This window comes from Neoarius graeffei, chromosome 25 (genome assembly GCF_027579695.1).
Source record: "Neoarius graeffei isolate fNeoGra1 chromosome 25, fNeoGra1.pri, whole genome shotgun sequence".
NCBI lineage: Eukaryota > Metazoa > Chordata > Actinopteri > Siluriformes > Ariidae > Neoarius > Neoarius graeffei.
In genome coordinates, this window is record NC_083593.1 from 21,943,051 (window position 1) to 21,949,700 (window position 6,650).

At 44.3% G+C, this 6,650-nt stretch overlaps 1 protein-coding gene across 6 annotated transcripts in view; it reads right to left on the bottom strand.

Moving 5' to 3' along the window:
• Window positions 1–1,621, bottom strand: part of sparta (spartin a) — a 53,685-nt gene extending 52,064 nt beyond the window's left edge. For 5 of the 6 annotated variants that reach the window (XM_060908286.1, XM_060908283.1, XM_060908289.1 and 2 more), the window contains exon 1: window positions 593–669. The gene's annotated coding sequence lies outside the window, so the exon portion shown is untranslated. Of the gene's footprint in view, window positions 1–592; window positions 670–1,571 lie in introns of those variants that run through there. The other variant, XM_060908285.1, reaches the window with a different exon arrangement.
• Between the last annotated feature and the right edge of the window lie 5,029 nt (window positions 1,622–6,650).

A 6,650-nucleotide genomic window follows, 5' to 3' on the forward strand; every position in this document is an offset into this window, starting at 1 on the left:
ACTTGGGACAAGTTTTCAGCTTTTGTAGATTGTGTGAAATTCTTGGCAGGTAGTGTCACATTCATATTGCATTAGAGAGTATTTACCTTCTTACCACAATATTAGTTTCTTAGTTTATCACATATAGTGGCTTTCAGGCTTCACTTTTTCTGTCATAATAATAATAATAATAATAATAATAATAATAATAAATTATTATTATTATTATTATTATTATTTTGCAGGCAAACATGGGACATAGCAGGGAGACATGGAACAAAAATACCTAGACCTACATGTTTAATTTTTATCAAAACTTGTAACATGAACACACAATGCTGGTACAGCTATAGAAAAAAAAAAATTCAGTTTATCCAAATCCTGACTCAAGAAGGAATGAAATAAGCTTAATCCTCATACTGACACATGCCCACATTTTTATATTTGTAAACCACAAGAAAAGACCCATAACATGAACTATCCCAACTCTCCCCATCTGAACATTTTTTTTAAATAAAATCCTTCAACGTTTTTTCTCCAGAATTTAAGTTAAAATAAATAAGACTATATAATGGTAAGCCTAGACTACATTTTTTAAATTTATTTATCTCACCGCTTATCCCGCGTGGAGTCGCGGGGGGGGGCAAGCTGGAGCCTATCCCAGCTGGCCATGAGCGAGAGGCAGGGTAGACCCTGGCCAAGTTGCCAGCTCATCACAGGGCTGACACCCATAGAGACACAAACAATCAATCATTCACACTCACAGTCAATTTAGAGCCACCAATTAACCTAACCTGCATATCTTTGGATTGTGGGAGGAAACCCACGCAGACACAGGGAGAACATGAAAACTCCACACAGAAAGGCCCTCGTCGGCCGCTGGGTTCGAACCCAGAACCTTCTAGGCTACCTAGTTTAGTTTAATTCCTAACAAATCCCAAATTCACCAGCGTACATTACACCATAGAATGGAGGTGGAGGCGAAGTAGAAAATACAAGTTTTGGTTGACAAAAATATTTCACTGCACATACCTGACTGCAGTGTCAAGCTTCATGGCTCCAAAGGAAGTAGGTTACTCTAAGGGCCAATATCTAACTTCTGATGTCATCTTAAACCTGGTCGGTTGAAAGGAATTTATGGGAATACAAACTGTCCCAAATCTCCCCCGTCTCAAGTCTCCCCGCTCTCCCCTATATTGCTACTTTAACGAGGCACAAATCATAAAAGAGATTGTATGATCGATTAACTGACAAAGTAAGACACCAGGAGGGAGAGTAGATCGGTTTCTTGCAGTGCAGCTTGGCCACATAAAGGCCATCTGATTGTCTTTACAGTCTCTCATGGGTGAGACGCGAGTATTTTCTCGACTCGACTTGTTTTCTAAATTCTCAGTTTGGGCTCAGTGCTGTCCCAGACAAATTTATGAAATCAAACCAAATCCTAAGAAAAATTTTGTGAAAATAATCTGAATCCTAACCATAACTCCATTATACAGTAACCCAAAATATTAAAGCGTCTGTATAACATTTTAACAAATCCTATTTATTTAAAACACACACACGCTGAACAAGTCAGTGAAATGAACACTTACCCTGAAGCCTTTTCCCTCAAACGCTGAAAGGTGCATGCTGGAGGCGCTCCCTCGGTTTAACAGAACCAACCCAACCGCCGCTAGAGGGCGCCAAAGCCTCGTTATTTTCAGTATCGGAACGTGAAGCTGTCGCTGGTAAGAAAATAAATCCTACAACACGTGATACATTTCTGAAAAACTTAAGGTGTTCAGCAGGGGCGGTCTTAACATAGAGGCATAGGTAGGCGGCTGCTTGGGGCCCCCCACCAGTGGTCGTTGTAGGGGGGCCCCCAACCAACCTCAAAAAAAAGAAAAAGCCCCTTATCATGATTCATGAACACTTCAAAAGTATGGTACATTTTACTAATATTCCTAAGAAATACGTTGAAGTAGTAGTTAAAATGTCCAGTTCATGGTTATCTGTCCCTACACATACACCCCATACTTTCACAATGAAATGGACTAGTCCATAACGCTGCGCAGCGCAGCGCGAAAGGTAAACACACAGTGACCGGAGTCTGAACAACGCGAAAATGAAAAGGAGTTACACAAGCGGATCAAAAAAAAAAAAAAAAGAAAAAAGCGAAAAGATGCTGAGAAATATGTGACAATGCTGCCTAAGTTGGGAAACTTTTTTACAACTACTGTTAGCAATAGAGACCGCGACAACAACGCCAACATCATTCCAAATGCTGAACATGATGCCGGTAGAGCAGCAGCTGCTGTGAAGTGGCACTAGCTGAGGAGGAGAACCTCAAGCAAGACACGTTGTTGCCACCTTCCATCACCGACAGTGTCAACGTTGACACAAATGAGGTGGAAGAGTTATCCAGTGATGGCCATTTTGACACCGATGGTGATGACTATAGTTGGTGACAATTTTTTTTTAATTATTATTTTACATTTTCCTACATCTGGCTGTGCACCATGTACGTGTGAAGACCTGTGAGAAGACATCAACAAGTAGGACTCTGATGTGGAGAACAATCTCTCTTTTCTCTCTCATAGACTCTCTCATCCTCTCTGTCTCACACACACAGAACACTCTCTCTCACACACACTGTCTCATTCTCACTCACTCACTGACACATACATTCACATGGATATGGAGTTGCTTAGAGCCAAATGCCACCTCATCTCTCCTCAGTCCACACTTCTTACCTCCCCCCACTCACACACACACAAACACTAACTCACTCACTCTCACACATACACACTCACTCGCTAACACACAAACACTAACTCACTCACACACACACACATACACACACACACACACAAACACTCACTCACTCTCACACATACACACACACACTCACTCACACTAACTCACTCACTCTCACACATACACACACACACAAACACTAACTCACTCACACACACACACAAACACTAACTCACTCACACACACACACACACTAACTCACTCACTCTCACACATACACACTCACTCGCTAACACAAACACTAACTCACTCACACACACACACACACACATATACACACACACAAACACTCAAACACTCACTCACTCACACTAACTCACTCACTCTCACACATACACACACACACACTCACTCACACTAACTCACTCACTCTCACACATACACACACACAAACACTAACTCACTCACTTACACATACACACACAAACACTCACACTAACTCACTCTCACACATACACTCACACTAACTCACTCTCTCACACACAAACACTCACAAACACTAACTCACTCACACACACTCACACATACACACACTCACACACACAAACACTAACTCACTCACACACACACTCTCACATTCTCACACACACACAAACACTAACTCACTCACACACTCTCACACACACACACACACACACACAGAGAAACACTCACTCACTCACTCTCACACACACACAACCATGTACATAGTTTTATTTATAGAATGTTTGAAATGTTCTGATCTTTAAAAAATAAAATAAACAGTGCTGGTTTTCCTGGCATTTTGGCAAAGACAGATGTTATCTGAAATCTTATTCTCTGTTGGGTTCCATCATGACTATTAGTTTGTGTAGTGCTACACTTTGTGTGTTCTCTGCTTTCCATCTTCATTTTGGAGTAAAGAAGTGTATGCAGGGTTTAAAGGGGAATGTTTTTTTCTCCTCTCCAACCTTTACTTCCCTATAGATTAGCTTTACCTGCCTATCCACCATGCAGTCGGTACATTTTTTTTGTTTCGGATCGGATGAGGGGGGCCCCATACATACCTTCGCTTGGGGCCCCCAATTTGCTAAATCCGCCACTGGTGTTCAGTATTTACATGTGAAGGAAAGATGCTTATATCGTTTACAGCGAAACGTGGTTTAGGCCTGCACACATTCGTCAAGATCGAAAAACAGTGTTCTTTTGCCCCATGGTTAGTAATTTGGGTCAGTAAGTTTGGGAGTAAGGTACACGTGTTCAGTAGTACTGTACCTTCATCCTCAGTGTCATGTTTAAAGAACATCATTTTGCAACATATTGAGTCCATTCCTCAGACCTTTACTTAGACACAATAATCTAAATAAAACTGAGTAAATATTACTTAAATACAGTATGAACATCCATCCATTATCTGTAGCCACTTGTCCTGTGCAGGGTCGCAGGCAAGCTGGAGCCTATCCCAGCTGAATATGGGCGAGAGGCGGGGTACACCCTGGACAAGTCGGTAGGTCATCGCAGGGCTAACAAATAGAGACAAACAACCATTCACACTCACGGTCAATTTAGAGCCACCAATTAGCCTAACCTGCATGTCCTACTGTGGGGAAAACTGGAGCACCCAGAGGAAACCCACACAGACACGGGGAGAACATGCAAACTCCACAGAGAAAGGCCCTCGTCGGCTGCTGTGCTCAAACCCAGGACTTTCTTGCTGTGAGGCGACAGTGCTAACCACTACACCACCATGCTGCCCAGTATGAACATCTCATCTCATCTCATTATCTCTAGCCGCTTTATCCTGCTCTATAGGGTCGCAGGCAAGCTGGAGCCTATCCCAGCTGACTGCGGGCGAAAGGCAGGGTACACCCTGGACAAGTCGCCAGGTCATCACAGGGCCGACACATAGACACAGACAACCATTCACACCCACATTCACACCTACGGTCAATTTAGAGTCACCAGTTAACCTAACCTGCATGTCTTTGGACTGTGGGGGAAACCGGAGCACCCGGAGGAAACCCATGCGGACACGGGGAGAACATGCAAACTCCGCACAGATAGGCCCTCGCCAGCCATGGGGCTCGAACCCGGACCTTCTTGCTGTGAGGCGACAGCGCTAACCACTACACCACCGTGCCGCCCAGTATGAACATCTCATTCTCATTATCTCATCTCATCTCATTATCTCTAGCCGCTTTATCCTGTTCTACAGGGTCGCAGGCAAGCTGGAGCCTATCCCAGCTGACTACGGGCGAAAGGCGGGGTACACCCTGGACAAGTCGCCAGGTCATCACAGGGCTGACACATAGACACAGACAACCATTCACACTCTCATTCACACCTACGGTCAATTTAGAGTCACCAGTTAACCTAACCTGCATGTCTTTGGACTGTGGGGGAAACCAGAGCACCCGGAGGAAACCCATGCGGACACGGGGAGAACATGCAAACTCCGCACAGATAGGCCCTCGCCAGCCATGGGGCTCGAACCCGGACCTTCTTGCTGTGAGGCGACAGCGCTAACCGCTACACCACCGTGCCGCCCCAGTATGAACATATTAAGTTAAAAAATCACAGTAAAATACTAATAAACTTCTGGAGTAACAGTATAAGTTTGTGTGTGTGTGTGTGTGTGTGTGTGAGAGAGAGAATATCAATATATATGAATACATATCATTTCCGTGGGAGAGCATGACAGATTACACCAGTGAACATCCAGGGTTTGGACATTGAGATCGTGGGGGAATACAAATACCTGGGTGTTCACCTTAATAATAAACTGGACTGGATGACCAACACAGATGCCTTTTACAAGAAGGGCCAAAGTCGTCTTCACCTGCTGAAGAGACTGAGGTCCTTCGGAGTGTGCAAGACACTGTTGAGGACATTCTACGACACTGTGGTAGAATCTGCTATCTTCTTCACCGTGGTTTGTTGGGGATGTGGAAGCTCTGAGAGGGACAGGAAAAGGCTTAACAAGCTGGTGAAAAGGGCCAGCTCTGTCCTTTGGACTCCATTGAGGTGGTGTGTGAGAGGAGGATATTAGCTAAGCTAATGTCAATCATGGACAACACCTCTCACCCCCTACATGAGACTGTTGGTGCTCTGAGCAGCTCCTTCAGCAGCAGACTGCTGCACCCACGGTGCAAGAAGGAACGCTACCACAGGTCCTTCATCCCAACTGCTGTTAGACTCTTCAACGACAGCCTGGCATAATGTAGCACTGTTTCTCAATGTCACTACCACCTTTTTGTTACTTTGTCACTTTATTTGCATCTCATCGCCATCATCTACTTATGTTGTGCAATAATATTACTATTTGGTACAATATCCTTTCCATTTGCAAGTATTATTCTTAAGTTTCATTCTATTGTTGTGTACACTTATGTTCATAGCCTGTGTTTTTGTCATTTTTTTTAGTTACTTTGCACACATATTCCATCCTCATTATCTATGTTATGTTAATAACATTCACTACCTTGGTGCAACATCTGCTGTGCAGTAACTTTCACTACCTGGTGCAATATTCTATTTCTATTTCATTTGAAGTACCATTCTTATTCAAGTTCCATGGGCGGCACGGTGGTGTAGTGGTTAGCGCTGTCGCCTCACAGCAAGAAGGTCCGGGTTCGAGCCCCATGGCTGGCAAGGGCCTTTCTGTGCGGAGTTTGCATGTTCTCCTCGTGTCCGCGTGGGTTTCCTCCGGGTGCTCTGGTTTCCCCCACAGTCCAAAGACATGCAGGTTAGGTTAACTGGTGACTCTAAATTGACTGTAGGTGTGAATATGAATGGTTGTCTGTGTCTGTGTGTCAGCCCTGTGATGACCTGGCGACTTGTCCAGGATGTACCCCGCCTTTCGCCCGTAGTCAGCTGGGATAGGCTCCAGCTTGCCTGCGGCCCTGTAGAACAGGATA